Source organism: Elaeis guineensis, chromosome 4, assembly GCF_000442705.2.
Source record: "Elaeis guineensis isolate ETL-2024a chromosome 4, EG11, whole genome shotgun sequence".
Classification (NCBI taxonomy): Eukaryota; Viridiplantae; Streptophyta; class Magnoliopsida; order Arecales; family Arecaceae; genus Elaeis; species Elaeis guineensis.
Genome location: NC_025996.2, coordinates 121,884,231 through 121,902,275, shown reverse-complemented (window position 1 = coordinate 121,902,275; position 18,045 = coordinate 121,884,231). Strand labels below are relative to the sequence as shown.

Below are 18,045 nucleotides of genomic sequence, written 5' to 3'. Positions count from 1 at the left end.
CGATGTGTAGATATAAATATACGCCGTCACCATATTTCCACATATGCCATCACGCATATTCCGCAGATGTTATCACTAGATGCTGCACAGATGCCACCACCTTTTGATCTACAGATGGCAGCGTTTCTTCTTTCTACATCCTCCAGATGACATCACCAGGTATCAGTTGCCACATGAGTATGATACTTTCTTTTCAGGCCCATCCGTGTATCTAGATGAGAGGGTTGAGGGGTCGCTCAGTTCGTAGATGATCCGACACATCCATTATTCCTGAGCAGCATGACCAGCAGATCTCCTCCACTGATATAAAGAGGAGCCATCACAGCAGAAGCAGAGCAGGAGCAGCCATTGAGGACCTTCCTGAAAAGGTCCAAGTGACCACAGCACCACGACGTCTTTGTGGGGCTTAGTCTTTTTTAATTTGTACTTAGTATTTTTGAAACTTTTATTTACTAATTTTTGTACGCTTGATATTTTTATTCTATTTAATATTATTAATTATTAATTTTATTTTATATTATTTAATTTCAATGATCAGATATTATGCTTTGTGGATATGGTTACACATACTCTAATATGTCTCAGAACATTAGGAGAGAAAAAGTTATACTAAAAGGGCTATAGAAATTATAATATAAATAATAATAATATATCGAATAATTTAATTATGAGATGAACAGGACTGCACTGGTATATCTCGATTTGGTACGGGCACAAACAGCTACGTACGGTGGGTATGAAAAAAAAATTTGAATTAAAATTTTTATTTTTTTAAATTCAAAATTATAATTTTTATTTTTTTCTCATTTTTTTGATATTTTTTTATGATATTTTTTATTTTTTTAACCCCATAATTTTTTTTGGGATATTTTTTAAAAAAATTAATTTTAAATGAAAAAATAATTTGAATTTATGTTTTTTATTTGAGTTAAATTTGAATTTTTATTTTTTCTCATTTTTTCTCATTTTTTACTTCTTTGTTTGGAATATTTTTTTTAAAAAAAAATTGAAATGGAGAAAGTAATTTGAAATGGTATTTTTTATTTTAATTAAAATTAAAAAAAATTATTTTTTTAAATTAAAAATTATAATTTTATTTTTTTCTAATTTTTCAAATATTTTGCTCTTTTATGATACTTTTTTTTATTTTTTATTTTTTTTGATATATTTTTTTAAAATTAATTTGAAATGGAGAAATAATTTGAAATGATGTTTTTATTTGGATTAAAATTAAAATTTTTATTTTTTTAAATTTAAAATTATAATTTTTATTTGGCTCTTATTTTTTTTTTTTTTATGGTATTTTTTATTTCTTTATTTTTTAAATTTTTTTTGAGATATTTTTTTTTAAAAATTAATTTTAAATAGAAAAATAATTTAAATTATATTTTTTATTTGAATTAAAATTAAATTTTTATTCTTTAAAATTATTCAAAATTATAATTTTTTTTTTATTTTTTTCTTCTTTTATGATATTTTTTAAAAAATTAATTTGAAAAGGAGATTGTAATTTGAAATGATGATTTTTATTTGAATTAAAATTAAAATTTTTATTTTTTAAATTTTAGAATTATAATTTTATTTTTTTTATTCTTTTTTATGATATTTTTAAATTTTTTTACATCAATTTTTTTCAGATATTTTTTAAAAAGATAATTTGAAATAGAGATACTAATTTTAAATGATAATTTTTATTTTTATCAAAATTAAAATTTTTATTTTTTATAAATTTAATTTTTTTTATTTTTTATTTTTTTTTTTGAAGAAAAAATAAAAAACGTCAAATAATATGATGTTTTTAAAAACGTCGTTTGGAATGGCGTTTTTAAAAACGCCATTTGGAATGGCATTTTTAAAAACGCTATTTGAATGATATTTTAAAAATATTATTTGACATATTATTTATCATTTTTTATTTTTATTTTTTATTTTTTTTGGATCATCTATGTGAAAAATAGGGGTGACATGGCGATGATAAAACGTCATTTAAAATGATATTTTATCAATTTTATATTAATTAATAAATAAGTTAAAAATTAAATTATTTAGATAAATAATTTTTTTTTTTATATAATCAAGGACTCGAAGAAAATGATCAGCCACTTCACGACAGCCGGGTGGATCAACCCTTTGCTACGCTTAACCGACTCCACATCCTCGTGCATGTCCTGGTCACCCTCGCCGTGGTCTACTACAGAGTTTCACGGCTGCCGCTCCTTCTCAATCAACTCTCCTTCACCACACTGGCCTGGATTCTCGTCCTCGGCTCTGAGCTCTTGCTATTTTTCCTGTGGATTCTCGCGCAGGCTTTCCGATGGCGACCCATCTCCCGAACCGTGTTTCCTGAGAGACTGCTGGGAGATGGAAGCCTCCCGCCCATCGATGTTTTTATCGTCACGGCTGACCCTGACAAAGAGCCGACCCTGGAGGTGATGAACACGCTCATTTCCATCATGTCCCTCGATTATCCTACCAGCAAGCTCCACGTCTACCTCTCCGATGACGGAGGATCACCGATCACGTACTCTGTCAGCTACTAGGCTGGCCTACGATTTTGCGAGATCATGGCTGCCTTTCTGCAGGAGGTGCAAGATCGAGACACGGTGTCCAGAGGCCTACTTCTCTGGTTCCGATGTTGAAGGTGGAGGAAGCTGGGAGTTTCAGGAGGGACGACGGAGAATCAAGGTATGGTAACTCTCTTGCTCTCCTATAGAATTCTAGTTTGCATTTTGTCTATGGAAACAACCTTATTGCGAGATCACAGTTTGTTGCTTACTCTCAATTAATTCCCGTAGTAGCAGTGTTTCAGATAAATTCTGTGATCTTGTTGAATCTTACAATTAATTTTGGAAAAGAGAATATTAATCGTCATTAGTAATTAGGAGAATAATAACACAAAAGGATCACTTAATTGGACAAGGCATTTTTATTGGCAACAGGGAAATTTATTTATTTATTGTTTTTTTGTCTCTTTAGCTTGCGGTCAAGAGTCAATTTCGTTTAGTTGCTCTTTACCAAAAAAAATTTCCACTAGCTGCAGTGTTTCCACGATCCACGTTTAAATTTTTTGTCGTTTTCTGTTGATCTTATCCTTTGCCGGTTTTTTTGATGTTTGGACGAAGACCGCTTTGTTTACTGCAAACAGAGTGAGGAAAAGCACGAAGACGGCGATGACTTTCTGCTTTCCAAGTAATCAATCTTTTTTTTTGGTTTTCTGTTGGTCTGGTCCATACGTCACCGATTTTTTTGACTGTTGGACGAAGATCGCTTTGTTTCTTTTCTTTTTTCTTTTGGGTACGAAACGAAGACGGCTTTGTTTAATGCAAACGGAGGAGAAGGACGAAGACAGCGACGGCTTTCTGCTTCCCATGTACCCAAAAAAAAAAAAATAAAATAAAAAAAAAGGTACCATATGAAGATTATGACTGCAAATGTACGAAATTATTCTTCAATCTGAATCAAAATTATTTAAATTAAATTTAAATTCAAAATATGATCCGTCTGAAATATTCATTTAGTATGAATTTTTAATACAGACCATAGTTAAGCTAACCCAAATTGATTTAGACCTGGTACACTATATATTTTGAAACCCTTTTTCAAACACAGAAACTTAGTTTTTTTTTTAATTAGTAATATGATTAACATAATTACTTTCTAATTTATGTTTTAATTATAATTTATATGTTTGGTTATTAGATAAATCTCTGGTAGAATAGGTTCTTTATAATGTGCTCAGATTATCTATTATTTTATTACACAATATGTGTATGATATAATTGGATAATCAATATATGTTTGTTATTGTTTGTCTTTGTATTAGTTTAAATAATATTTAATTATAAAAATATGATGGATTGATAAAATAAAAAAAATTACAGGAACACCCCTTCAACTTTAGTCCAATTTCTTTTACACCTCTATACTTCAAAAATTATCAAACTAACCCTTCCAATTATCGATATATTCCAATGTGGTCCAGCCATCTATCTCCCTTAACAGAATTTTATAAAATGATAAAAATATTTTTATCTTCATCTCCTCCCACCATCATTCTTTCTCTCCAATTGATCCTCTCCTCCTCCATCGTCGGCATCCTCTTTCTCCCTCCTCCTCTCCTTTCTTTCCCTTTCCTCATCTATTTCTTATTCTCTGTGGTGGCTTCCTCCACCTTCATCCTCTTTTTTCTCCCCATTCTCTTCTCCTCGTTGTCCTCCTCCAACCCATTCCTTACGGCCGGCAACCCCTCTCTCATCTCCTTCCTCCTCATCCACTTCTCTTTCTCATCTTCTTTCTTCTCATCATCCTTTTCTTCCTCCAAACCCATCCATGACCCCATCCCTCTATGAAGACCTCCTTCACATCCATTTCTTTTCACCAACAACTCATTTTTCCCCTCCTTTTTCTCCTCACCCATGTCTCATCCTTCATGGCGGCTCTTTCCACCTCCATCCATCCCTCCACCTCCTCCTCTTCCTCCTTATCATCTTCCTCCTCATCCTCCTCTAAGCCATCCATAAACCACTTCCTTCACGATGGATCCTCCATCTCCTCCCCTTTTCGACAGCAACCCATCTTCTCTCTCTCCATTCTCTTCTCCTCTTTATCTTCATTCTCCTCCTCCAACCCATTTGGCTCTTCTTCTCTCCCCTTCCTTATCTATTTTCCTTTTTCATCCTCTTTCTCCTCCAAGCTCACCCATTAACGAGGACATTTTCATCCATTGAGAAAAAAAGCTAACATCATTTATTTATAAAATAAACGGCTGGACCATATTAGAACATATTGATAACTAAAAGGATTAGTTTGACACTTTTTAAAGTATAAAGGTGTAAATAAAATTAGATTAAAGTTAAAGGGTGTTCCTGTAATTTTTTTAAAATAAATATCAAGTCTGAACTAGTGTAATGCAAAAGAAAATGGATGTAGCTTAGATTTAATACTTTTGCCCAATTTAAATATAGATTGGATTTAGGTTTGCCAATCCTCTATTCAACCTATTTTATTTTTAGCTTTATGTATGGTGTTTTCTTGTGTTGAGTGGGAGGCTTGTGGTGCGTCAAAATCAAAGAAAAGTAACAAATGCACCAGGCCCTTAAAGAAATTGCACAACATAGAAATTTCATATAAAGCGGTTATGTATGGGGGTGTATCCTTTTCATTGGTCCATTTATCATAAAGTTGTATGCTCTTAAACAAAAATTTATTCATGAAAGCAATCAACAAGTTATGCAGAATCTATATGATTTTTGTATATAAAATTTCTCTTTACTTTAACATTTATCGCCTCTAATTATTCAATTATAGATGAAAAAGATATAACTGATCCCAACTAGTTTAGGATTAAGACTTAGTTGAGATGAAATGATCCATTTGGAGTCCTATAGTAGAAGTTAAATCGCAACTTAGTTACACTACAATATAAGTTTCACTATTTGCCAAGAAGCTCAACTATTTTGTTTGTAGGAAAGTTTGGGAAAAGAGGGATGAAACAAGCAAGATGGAGCAGAAAGGGGGACGATAGGATGGTTGTTTATGGGAATCACCATGAGGGGATGATGATCATTGCTAGCCATAGCTCCAGGATGATGGAGGTGGCAATGACAATGGCAATGGAAGAGGAAAAAATGGGACCATTCTCTTGTCTTTGGTAGATAGTATCATAGTTCCTCCACACTAGGGCCCATGCCCCATATTCTCTCTACTTCAAGATTTGTGGCTATTTTACCGCCACCCCCTCTTCTACCTTAGGGGGAAACTCCCAAGTGCTCTCTCACTACTTGTTGATCCACCTCTAGGTTATCGACCTTTGTGGGTCATTATCCTCCAAGTGCAATTGCTTCTCCATCCACTGACAATTCTAAATCCATCACCCATAATTTTGGCACTACTTTAATAAGAAAACCTATACCTGGTACAACTTCACCCTATTGTCACCATCCTTGACCGTAAGGTCAGCTTACTCCACACCCCATGGCAACACTGTTCTCATCATTGCTGAGATCCTCATTCTCCATGAGTCATCTCCTTCTTCTGTGATCATGAGCTCCAATATTCTCTTACCGCTAAATCTAAAGTTCTAGATTGGCGGAGGGTTTAGGGTTATGGTTGGGGTTGAAGCTTAGTATAGCCAAGGTGGTTGGAGGATGTATTGTCCAGATGTAGCAACTCGAGAATGGGAGTAAATTGGTCTCTTTTGAAATTTAAAGCAATAATGTGCTCTAATTGAGTTTTGTGAGTGTAAATAAGATGAATGCAACAGAATAAAACAGTAACTATCAATCACCTATGTCCACTCTCTAAGAATCCTTGCTTAAGAATTTCACTATAATCTCTGAGATTATAGTCCAAGTGTTTTATTTGAACTCACAATCAATCAAGTTGATTTTGTACAGGTTCCCTAACTAAAATCTTTCTAACTATGTTAGAGGTACTAATACAATTGTCCAATTTCGAATTTGGATTATTCTCTCATAAGTTTCGATCCCAAGAAACTTGCAAACAATACAAAAAGTATAACAAAGGATTGAATTAAATGAGCTACTGCTCAAGAAAGTCAAACTCAATGAAGCTTGATTGAAGTTGGAGTAGATTGCTCTTTAATGCTTAGATTTTTTTTTTCAATCCATTTAGAGGCTCTTAAATGATTGGTGAGAGTGTACTCAAGATTGTTCAATTAGTAAATACTCTTAATTCCTTTGAAAGAATTGAATATAATTTTGAAATATGGCTTATAGGCTCTGAGCATTCATTTCACTATTTACTTCTATTCTCTTGCTTCCTATTTGAATTTCAAGTGTTAAATAGATTCAATTTTGATTGGAAAGGATAAATTAGGTACTTTGGAAGTCAAAATAGCCGTTGGAGTTGAAAATTGCTTGGAAGCTATTAGAAAAACTGGCTGGTAGGTTATCATCTGCAAAAGAGTTGACTCATCTGTTTCAGGTTGACTTATCCATTGTTGCCTAGAAATAGTAACCCAAAAGGGGGCTGTGTGAATTGGATTTTTTAAAATTTAAAGCAAATAAATGCACTATTGCAAGATATAAGTGTGCATGTGGGATGTTAAAAGAGAAATAGATAATATAGTAGCACTAGATAAAAGAAAATTCAATATATAATCACAAACACAGTAAATTTATAATGGTTAGGTGTTGAATTCAGCATCTATGTCCTCTCTCCAAGACCCCTTGCTTGAGAATTTCAACTATAATTACTACTTGATTACAATCCGATTGTTTTACTTGGGTTTACAATTAAACCTAGATAATTTTGCTCAATCTCACCAATCACGACCTTTCCAATTAAGTCCCCCTAGATTTAGTCAAATACAATCATCCATTTGTGGGCTTGGATCAATCTAAATCTCCAAATTTCTTCCTCAAAGAATCTTGTTACAACTCAAGAATACAATAATTGGATAATTTAAAGCTTAAATAAATAAAACTCTTCGAAGCTTAAGAAAATCATTAATAAAGATTTTTGAATGCGTCGACTTCCTTCTTGAATGCTTGAGGGAGGTTTGAAGTAATCATACAATGAATGCTCAGAACTACTCTTCTTAGATGAAGTAACTCTTTTGAGTTCTCCTTCTTTTTTGGCTTTTCTTTTTCCTTGGATTGTTTAGATATATTTTTCAATTAAATTTCTTGCTTAAATATGTCTAAAATTGGTTGGAAGAGGTGAAATGATCATTGGACAGCTCAAATTAGTTGTTACAACCACTTTATATTCATTGGAGCCATTCTAAAAAATAAGTCATTGAACTATTAGAGTGGACTCGAGATATTCAGGGGTTGACTGGTCTTGATCAAAGATCGACTCGACTTTTTCAGGAGTCGACTTATAAAGTATTGTATCTTAAGAGAGCTATCTATTTTTTTATTGCAGTCATTTATAAGTTGACTTGACTGCTATTAGGATTAAATTATCCAAAGCTAAGGTCAACTCATGAAATGCTTGGGTCAACTCATGAAAGGTCTTGATTTTACTGCTCTTTGTCTAGCACCCTGAGATTGTTCTAGGATCGGTCGAGTTTTGTTGGGGTTGACTAATGGAGTATGTTAGTCTTTTTTTATGCATGCTAGAGATGACTCTTGATAACTTAGGGTCGGCTATTCTCTTCCACCTTTTAACAAAAGCTTTGGCAATTTCTTCTTTGAATAATTTAAAAAGGGCTTCTTCTTGATTTTGTGTTCAACCTTTGAGTATTAATGGAATCTTTATGGCCATACTCTCAAACTTGCATTAGTACGAAATGTACTCAAGTATTTTGGTATCATCAAAATTAATTTTTATATCAACAATCTTTCCATTTTTGAGGATGACAAAATTTTTAGTGTACCAAGCAATAAAATTGAAATAAAAGCTTGATACATAAGAATTTCATACATAACGAACAAGTTATCACAAAAGAGTTATAAAACATGCATTGCTCCCCCTTTATCTGATAGTTTATGGAAAATATTTAAGAATTTCTTAGTGGAGCCAAAACTCCCCCTTGTTTATATAATTCAACAACAATAAGCAAATAAGAAATATTTTCTCCTCTCTGTTCTTTCCCAGTTCTTTTTCTCTTCTCTCTTTTCTTTTCTCTATTCGTCTTCTTTCTCTTTTCTCTATTCTTCTCATTTCTCTCCCTTTATCATTATCAAAATAGTAAATGATAATATTGGCACAATGAAGCAAAACATTCATTAGACAAAGTAATGGATGAAAAGAGATAATTTCATTGATTTAAACATTCATTTACAAAGTTGAGTGAGCAAAAAACACATAGATATAAAAGCTAACTAACTATAAAGTGCCAAAATAGGATATTTAGATAACACTAACGCACAAGATAAATTGTCTTAGCATCCTAGGGTAACGGGAGAGAGAGTAGGAGGATCCTAAGAGGAATCACTATCAATAAGCTCAATCGATGGAATCCTAGCCCTGCAACGATGGGCTGAGTGCCTGATGGAGGTAGGAGCCCTAGAGAAAGAGGCTTGAGAAGGTAGGAGGTCTAGTCTGAATAGGAGGAATAGTCAATGTAGTGTGCTTCTGGCTCTTGTGAGTAGCTCTAATCTCAGTCTCAATATCTGTGACTCTCTGAATCAAATGAATGATCAATATGTGAACATCAGTTATCTGATACTGCAAATCCATGATCAACCTGTGCAGTAAGGACATGTGGGACTCTAGACGACTAACAAAAATAGAACTACTATGCTCCCCCTATCAAAGAGTGCCAGTGGCCACCTAAACTATCATCCTCAACTGATTTGGGACCAATCTAACAAAGCTGTTGCAAGGTGGTTGAGATGAGTCAATCTGGTGCTGTTTAGGTCTAACCGGCACAGTAGTCTCTGAGGGTCCAACCTCATCATCATCTCTTGTCCTGCTTTTCAAGTCTTCGATTGCTGCAACCCTTCTCATCCATTGACCATCCACCTTTTAGAAGCCCATGTGATGCAGCAACTGGTCATCATAATTAAGTATTAGTCCTAAGTAGAGTTTTGACTGTCTCTCCAACTGGACTAATTCTCCATGTCTGAAATGTCAGAATGAATACCATGCCATAAGGGAGAGTGTCCTTGGGCCTGTTAACTGACTCAAAGATCTATTGCAGTATTAGGGCGAGGAGGTTGGGCAGGAGCTCCCTAATGATGCGGTACCTTACTATCACATCCTGCTCAGTCTCAAAATCAAACCTTCTCATTCTAAGAAAGAAAATTCTACAGATAATGTTGTGGAGGAGTCACACTTCGATGGACAATTGGTTGGCATAGGCTTCTCCAATGTCTTGAGTGTCATCCTAACCTTTTGATTTTTCTTCCAATTGCAAATACTTCCATTTCGAGAAAATTGAAGTCCATACTTCTACCAGATGTAACAACCCTAATGGAGAGTGATACCTTTATAGAGACCAACTGAGGAGTGAGAAATCATGATGATGGTGAAAGATCTTTCTTGACAACTTGTTTACCCTCATTCTTGGATCTTGTTCATCTAGGCATGGAGGGAGGAGCATTTTCTTGCATGCTAGGATTTGTTTGTGTGATATTTTTCTTCTTCAATTGGTGGGCTAGTTGTTTTAAAGGAGCCATTTATAGCCAAAAGTGATAAGAATTTGAGGGAAAATGATAAGAGATGTTGAGATTTTGTGGGGTGGGGTTGGCAAAAGAAAAAAAAAGAAATGAGATGGTCCATCATGAACCTCTTTAAAATGGCTATTTCTCGATAGTCGAGTCGAATCAAACTATTCATGAGTCAGCTCGAGAGGGGTCAACTCATAGAAATGCAGCCAACAGTAGACTCCTCAAATAGCAACATTTTTGATCTATAGAGGTTGATACGGCTCTCCGAAACGAAAAAAACAAAGAAAATTGAAAAGAAAAACCAAACTCTGGATTTTGGAACTTAATTTAGTCAATCAATCAAGTCTAATTCCAAAAGCCTTATGGATTTTTATAGACTGAATACATTCATGGATTATAAACTCTATAAAAAAAAGTTTAATTTCAAACCTAGATAAGATAACAACTCTTAATTTCAAATCTAGGGTCTTATCTAAAAGAAACATGATAAACTCAAATAACACTAAAATAATTCTAAAAATAAATAAAAATCCTCAAATCTATATGTCGGTTTCAGATTGCTGATCTGCGCTATCTTCATCGATAGACCTGGAATTCAGACTTGGATGTGATTCCTTGATTCCCATCATTCCCTCTTGACTGGAAAGAACTCGACTCTGGCGAGGAATTGAAGTAATCTTCTAAGATGTCTAGATCAATATGACGTAGCTCTTCTTCGAGAATCCAAGTAGCATCTGAGTTTGGATGATCATGCCATTTGATCAAAAATCATCGAAATCCTCTATCAGCAGAAGAAACAATCTCATTCGTGATAATGTGTTCAATTCAATCTATTGAAGATGATGGAAGTGACGGAAGAATTGGAATTGGCACTGAAGGGGATGGAGTGCAATCCTTGCCATTACCTGCATGCATAGTAGGAAGCTTGAATGTGCCTCAATAAGGTAGCAAGTACTCAACATTAAAAATTGGAGTAAAATTCAAATCAGAGGGTAATTCTGTATATAAGCATTAGGCCCCAGTTTGCGAAGGATACGAAATGGGCCAGTGGCTCGAGAGTGCAACTTTTTGAATGAATATCGAGGATAGCATTTGGGACAAATACGAACCATCACATGGTCACCCTTGTTAAACTCCACATTTCTACGGTGAGCATCAGCAGCAAGTTATATTTTTTAGTACTCATAGCAATCTTTTGCCTAATGTCAATGTGAATGTCATGAATGTGTTTAGCAAAGGAAGTGGCAGATTCAGAAATGGGGTTATTCATAGATAAGAGAATAAAGTCAATGGGTTGACAGGGATTAAAGCCACAAATAATTTCAAAAGGACTCTTGCTAGTAGACTGATTTACTGAGTTATTATAAACAAATTCCACTGTAGGCAATGACAAATCCCACATTCCAAGTCTATCACCAACTAGACACCTAAGTAAATTACCAAGACTTTAGTTCACAACTTCTGTTTGACCATCCATTTGGGGATGAAAAGTTGAGAAATAACTCACAAATTTGACATCACAGTTAGACACTATAGAAGAGGGTAACCCGTGAAGTCTGGCAACTTCCCTAAAAAATAACTTAGCAACAAAAGAGGCATCAGAAGTCTTTTGACAAGGAATAAAGTATGCCATTTTGAAAAATCTATCAACAACAACTAAGATTGAATCGTGTCATCTAGCAGTCCTGGGTAATCCAAAAATAAAATTCATACTAAGGTCTTTCCATTGGGAATGAGGAATTGGTAAAGAGTATATAAGCCAGTGTTTTGCTTTCGAGCCTTAGCTAATTGACATGTGTGACACTGAGCGAGGATTCTAGCCATGTTCTTTTTAAGAGATGGCCAATAAAACTTATCTTCAACCATAGTTATAGTCTTATTACGCCCAAAATGACTCGCTAAACCTTCTGCATAAAGTTCCCAAATAAGAAAATCCCATAGAGATGTCCGAGGTATACAAAGATGACGGTGTTTAAATAGATAACTGTCTCTGATCACAAAGTCAACATATTCTTGATAGTTTTCTTGACTAACCTCTTGATAGATGTTAGCAAAATCAGGACAATGCTGATAGTCATCTTTTACTTGCTCAAAATCCGCTACCTTGGCATTCATAGATTGGAGGACAGTAATTACCTTACTTAGCGCATTAGCAACCCTATTCTCAACACCAGCTTGGTGTTTAAGAACAAAGGTATAATCCTGGAGAAACTCTACCCACTTGACATGTCTAGCACTAAGTTTCATCTGAGATTGAATATATATAAGGGACAAGTGATCAGAATATAGGACAAACTCTTTGGGTAAAAGGTAATATCGCCAATATCTAAGAGCTTGTACTATAGTATAGAACTCTTTGTCATATATAAAATATCTTTGCTTAGCGTCATTTAGTTTTTCGCTAAAATAGGCTATAGGATGACCTTGCTGAAAAAGAACTCCAATTCTAATGCCTAATGCATCACAGGCTACTTCAAAAACTTTTGAAAAGTCAGGATGAATCAAAATAGGTGCTTCGATCATCCTAAGCTTTATTTTATTAAAAGCTTTTATGGTGGCTGCTGACCAATGAAACTCCCCTTTCTTCATACAATTTGTGATGGGGGCCATGATGGTACTAAATTTCCTAATAAAGCACCTATAGAAAGAGGCTAGACCATGAAAGCCACGAATCTTAGAAAAGGATGTTGGTTCTGGCCATTCTTTAATGGCTTTCACCTTCTCAGGGTCAGCCATGATACCCCTGGAAAGATACAACATATCTCAAAAATAATACTTGATCCTGAAGGAATGAACACTTTTTAAGACTAATATACAACCTAGCGGATCTAAGAGTAAGAAAGACCTCTCTAAGATGACGTAGGTGCTCTTCTCTAGAACTACTATAGACTAGGATATCATCAAAATATACGACTAAGAATTTACCAATGAAGGGTCTCAACAATTTCGTCATAAATCATATGAATGTACTAGGAGCATTGGATAACCCAAATAGCATAACTAACCATTCATAAAGACCATCCTAGGTTTTAAAGGTAGTTTTCCACTCATCCCTAGGTTGGATTCTAATTTGATGATACCCACTATGCAGTTCAAATTTAGAATAGGTTATAGAGCCAACTAATTGGTCAAGCAAGTCCTTAAGTTTAGGAATGGAAAACCTATACTTGACAGTGATCCTATTGATGGCCCTACTATCTACACACATCCTCTATATACCATCTTTTTTTGGTGTCAAAAGGGCTAGTAAAGCATAAGGACTAAGGCTAGGTCGAATGTGACCTTTTTGCAATAAGCCATCTATTTGCCTTCTCATTTCCTCATGCTCCTTGGGGTTCAACTTATAGTATGGAAGATTAGATATCTAGGACCCCGGAACTAAATCAATGGCATGTTGAATGTCTCGCAAGGGAGGAAGGCCATCTGGTATATCTTCTGGGGTCACATCCTTAAATTCTTCTAATAACATTTCTATCTCAGGAGGTGGATTATTTTAAAAGTTTGAGGTAAACCGAATTTCACCCTTAGGAATGACCGCCAATACAATTCCAGATTCCGAACTCTCTTCTTTAAATTCCCTATGAGTTAAAATGTGACAGTTTTTCTGATCGGGAAGTTGAGAAGAACTATTATCCCTTTTTAAAGTTTGGGACATGCTAGGTTTGGTAGGATTTAACCTAATTTTCTTACCATTGTGTGTAAAAACATAGATATTTTTTCTACCAAAATTATGAGCATCTACATCATAAATCCAAGGCCAACCTAACAAGACACTAGCTACCTTCATAGGTAACACATCACACATAATGTCAGCAGAATAAGCTCCCATATGAATCAGCACTAGGCAGCATTCATTAAAAGGAAGAGATGTTTTATCCACCCAAGCAACTCGATAAGGGTGAGGATGGGGTTGAGGTTTCAGTTATAGTCGATTAATGGCAGATTTAGATGCAACATTCATAGAGCTTCCACCATCAATGACAAATTTACAGACCTTATCCCCACATTGGGCATATGTATGAAAAATACTAATACGTTTCCATGCTTCTGAGTCTATAGGAGTGGTGACTATACATCGCATGATGTTAACATGATTTACTCCTTCCTCATATTCTTCCTCATTCTTTTCCTCTGAATTAGCTGGTTCTAGGGGGTTAAAGTCTTCTAATGCATTTTTAGGTATCGTTTCCTCATATTCTGGTTCTATGGTCAGAGTACAGCATGGATATCTAGCAGCTATGTTACCCTTTCCATGGCAATAGTGACACTATATTTGAAGAACTAGCCGATTGAGATTTCCTCGAAATGGATTCTCGGGTCCTAATGTCTATGGGATTCAGTCTCAGATGAGAAGGTGCTACTTGTGATACACTCTTTGTACGACTAACAGGAATAGACCTAGACTACCCAGATTTATTAGGAAAAAGAGCTCCTCTCCTTTGTGACGAAGTTCTATGAAATTTCTCAATTTTTAAGACTTTATGATAGGCTTCTCCTACAGAATCTGGTGAATACAAGGAAACTTCTCTCTTTAGTTCATTTCATAAAACACTAATAAATTTAGAAACCATTTTTCATGACTCCTTAAAGATATCACATCTCAACTATAGGTCCTCAAAGCGAGTCATATAGTCAATGATGCTAGTGTTTCCTTGCCTAAGAGTATACCATTGGTCTACAAACTAACTTTTGTAGTAAATAGGAACATATTTCTCGCACAACTTAAACTTCATTTCCTTCCAAAGTACTATAGGTGGTTGTCCTAACCACTCTAAATCCCTTTGGACTTATTGCTAATATTGCTTGGTAGAACCTACCAACTTCGTTTTTGCAAAATGGATACGAGAGGCATCCAACATGTGATACCACTCAAAATAGGCCTCTAAGTCCTGTAACCAATCATGGAATTCCTCTGGATCTAATCTACCATCATAAGAGGCGACTTCAACCTTAACCCCCTTAAGTGGTTCCTCAAAATCCTCATTTCTTTTTGGATATGCTCTAAATTATTGTCCTTGGGGTCTAAAGTGTCCAGGGCCTTGTACATACCCAGAAGGTTGCCTGGGATACCTAGGGGCGGACTTCGATGGCTCTACTTCTCCTTCATAGTCCCCTTAATCGTATACATCTCCCCTATGAGAACCTTCAAAATTGTGCATAGAATGATGGATAATCGGAGGGGCTGTTGTGTGGATTGGGGATGTTTGAAAAGACTAACTAGCATGCATGACATGACTCTGATCTCCAGTAGGTTTAAGAGATCGTGAAAGAGATCGATGGATAGGCTGACTACTAGGAAGGTCATCTTTCAGAGGTTGTTTGCCTTTTTTGACTCTCTTAGGGATAGTTGGTGTTCTACCTGTTGACCTATGAGATTGGTCATGTCTATGCGAATATTTGCTTGGTTAGCACGAAGCTCATCAATCTCTGTATGAAGTTAGTCTAATGACTGGCATATTTGGTTTAAGATTTCTTGGAATGCTGTTTGGATCTTTTTGACTGATTCAAGTTCTTTTTCTATAGTAGTATGTGCATCTTTCAGGTTACCAATAGTCATGATAGTAAAGAAGGATTTTTTTTTATATTAGGCAAAATATTACTTATACTAAAAATTTCTAGCTACGATGCTCACAATAAAATTGTAAAGTCAAACAGAATGCCAATGTGTCTAGTACGTGCAAAAGCAAAAATATGATGGAAGGTAAAATGGAATGTCTAATGCGTGCAACAGCAAAGATATGATGGAAGGTAAAATAAGGACCTAAGCAAGAATATAAATTATCTAATGATTTAAAATCCAAATTTTAATGAGGGGATCATACCTTTCACAAGACAGAATCTAATACCTCCTAGTGGTGCTTGCAGGTTGAAGACAAGGGAGTCCACAAGAGCTTCCAGATTTTTTTGCTTCTTTTTTTTGAATTTTTATTTTTTTTCTTCTGCGGATCAGGTCTATGGACCATGCGGTCTATGGACCATGGCTCACACACAGTCTATGGACCGCAGCTGTGGATCGTGTGCCTGTGGATGACGACGGCCCATGGATCGCAAAGGCTTCTATGATGGATTCCTTTCTCCGATGGACTCCAACGAGGGTTTGCTCGGAGGGTCGCAGTCGGCTGGTAGTGGGGCGATAGGAAGAGGCAACCGAGTGAGCAGACGACCGACGGTGGGGTGACAGGAAGGAGATTCATGGGAAGGAAAGCACCTAAGGGAGATTGAAAGGGCCGACGTCAGTGACGATGAGGGAGGAAGGCGACAGTGGAGACCGACAGAAGGTAGCATCAAGAAAATCGAGGAGGGAGGGTTCAGAGCCTCCCACCCGATTGAGAGTCCTGAAGAGATTAGAAGGGAGGGCAGATGCTGGTGACGATCGGGAAGAAGGTGATGGTGGAGACCAGTAGGAGGTGACAACAGCAATCGACGAAAAGTGGCATCGAGGAGAAGGGTGAAGAGTCCGGAGCCTCCCACTCGATTGAGGCTCCTGAGGGAGATCGGAATGGAGGGCCGACGCACATGACGATCGAGAGAAAGGCGACGGTGGAGACCAGCAGGAGGTGACAGCAGTGGCCAACGAAAAGTGGCGTCAGGATTCTTGGGGAGGGGGCAACAACGAAGATTGACAGGAGGTGGCATCGAAGAGATCGAGAGGAGGTGATAGTGGACATCCACGAGTGCTCTGGAAAGTGTGAGAGGGCTCGAGCGTGGCTCTAATACCAAATTGATGCAGTACTCCTAAATGAAAAAATAAAAAAAATTGAAAAAGAAAACCAAACTCTAAATTTTGGAATTTAATTTAATCAATCAATCAAGTCTCTAATTCCAAAAGCCTTGTGGGTTTTTATAGACTAAATACATGCATGGATAATAAACTCTATCAAAAAAATAGTTTAATTTCAAATCTAGATAAGATGATAATTCTTAATTTCAAATCTAGGAACTTATCTAAAAGAAATATGATAAACTCAAATAACACAAACAATTTCAAAAATAAATAAAAATCCTCAAATCCACATGTCTGTTTTAGGTTGCTAATCTGCATCATCTTCGTCGATAAACCTGAAATTCAGACTTGGATGCAGTACCTTGATTCCCATCAGAGGTTTACTCCTCAAGCTAGAACAAACAAAAGAGAGATTTGATTCAATAGAGAATTCAATTCAAGTGGAATCAAATAGCATCAAAAATATGCTGAAAGAAATTTTGGTTAATCCAGATAAATATTTCTAACAATTAGGTTCAACTAAAAAGATCACAGAGTCCTTATTCTTTTCTAATCATATAAAATCTATCTTCACACAAAGGTTCAGCAAATTATTTTTTAGTTGAAACAAAATCAAGCACAACATTATTATTATGTACATGATCTCTAATAAAATGATACCTAATTTTAATATATTTAGTTTTAGAATATTGAATTGAATTCTTAGTTAGATTTATTATACTAGTATATCATATTTTATAAAAATATTATTATATTTTAGGTCATAATTTTCTTCTTGTTGTTTGATTTATAAGATTTGAGTGCAATAATTTTTGGCTGTAATATATTTAATTAGCTTCGCTATGGATAAGGCCGCCAAATATTACTTTTCGCTGAACTATGAGATCAAATTCTCTCCTACAAATTAGGATGTTCCATTAGTACTTTGTTGATATAACTTGCATCCAGCTAAATTAGTATCTGAATATCTAATTAGATCAATAGAGGAAAGCTTAAAATACTACAAACCAATATTTTGAGTTTCAATTGAATATCTAAAAATTTTTTTAACTATAATAACATATGATTCTTTAGGATTAGATTGATATCTAGCACATACATATACACTAAATATAATATTAGTTCTAGTAGTAATCAAATAAAATAATGATATGATCCCATCATACCTCTATAATGTTTGAAATCTACACATTTACCATTTTTAATATAGTTAAGCTTTCAAGTAAAGCTCATACGAAG

At 35.2% G+C, this 18,045-nt stretch overlaps 1 pseudogene; it reads left to right on the top strand.

The window, feature by feature from the left end:
• Positions 1 to 1,965: 1,965 nt before the first annotated feature.
• The window catches only part of LOC105033373 (cellulose synthase-like protein G2), a 58,407-nt pseudogene continuing 42,327 nt past the window's right edge, over positions 1,966 to 18,045 (top strand).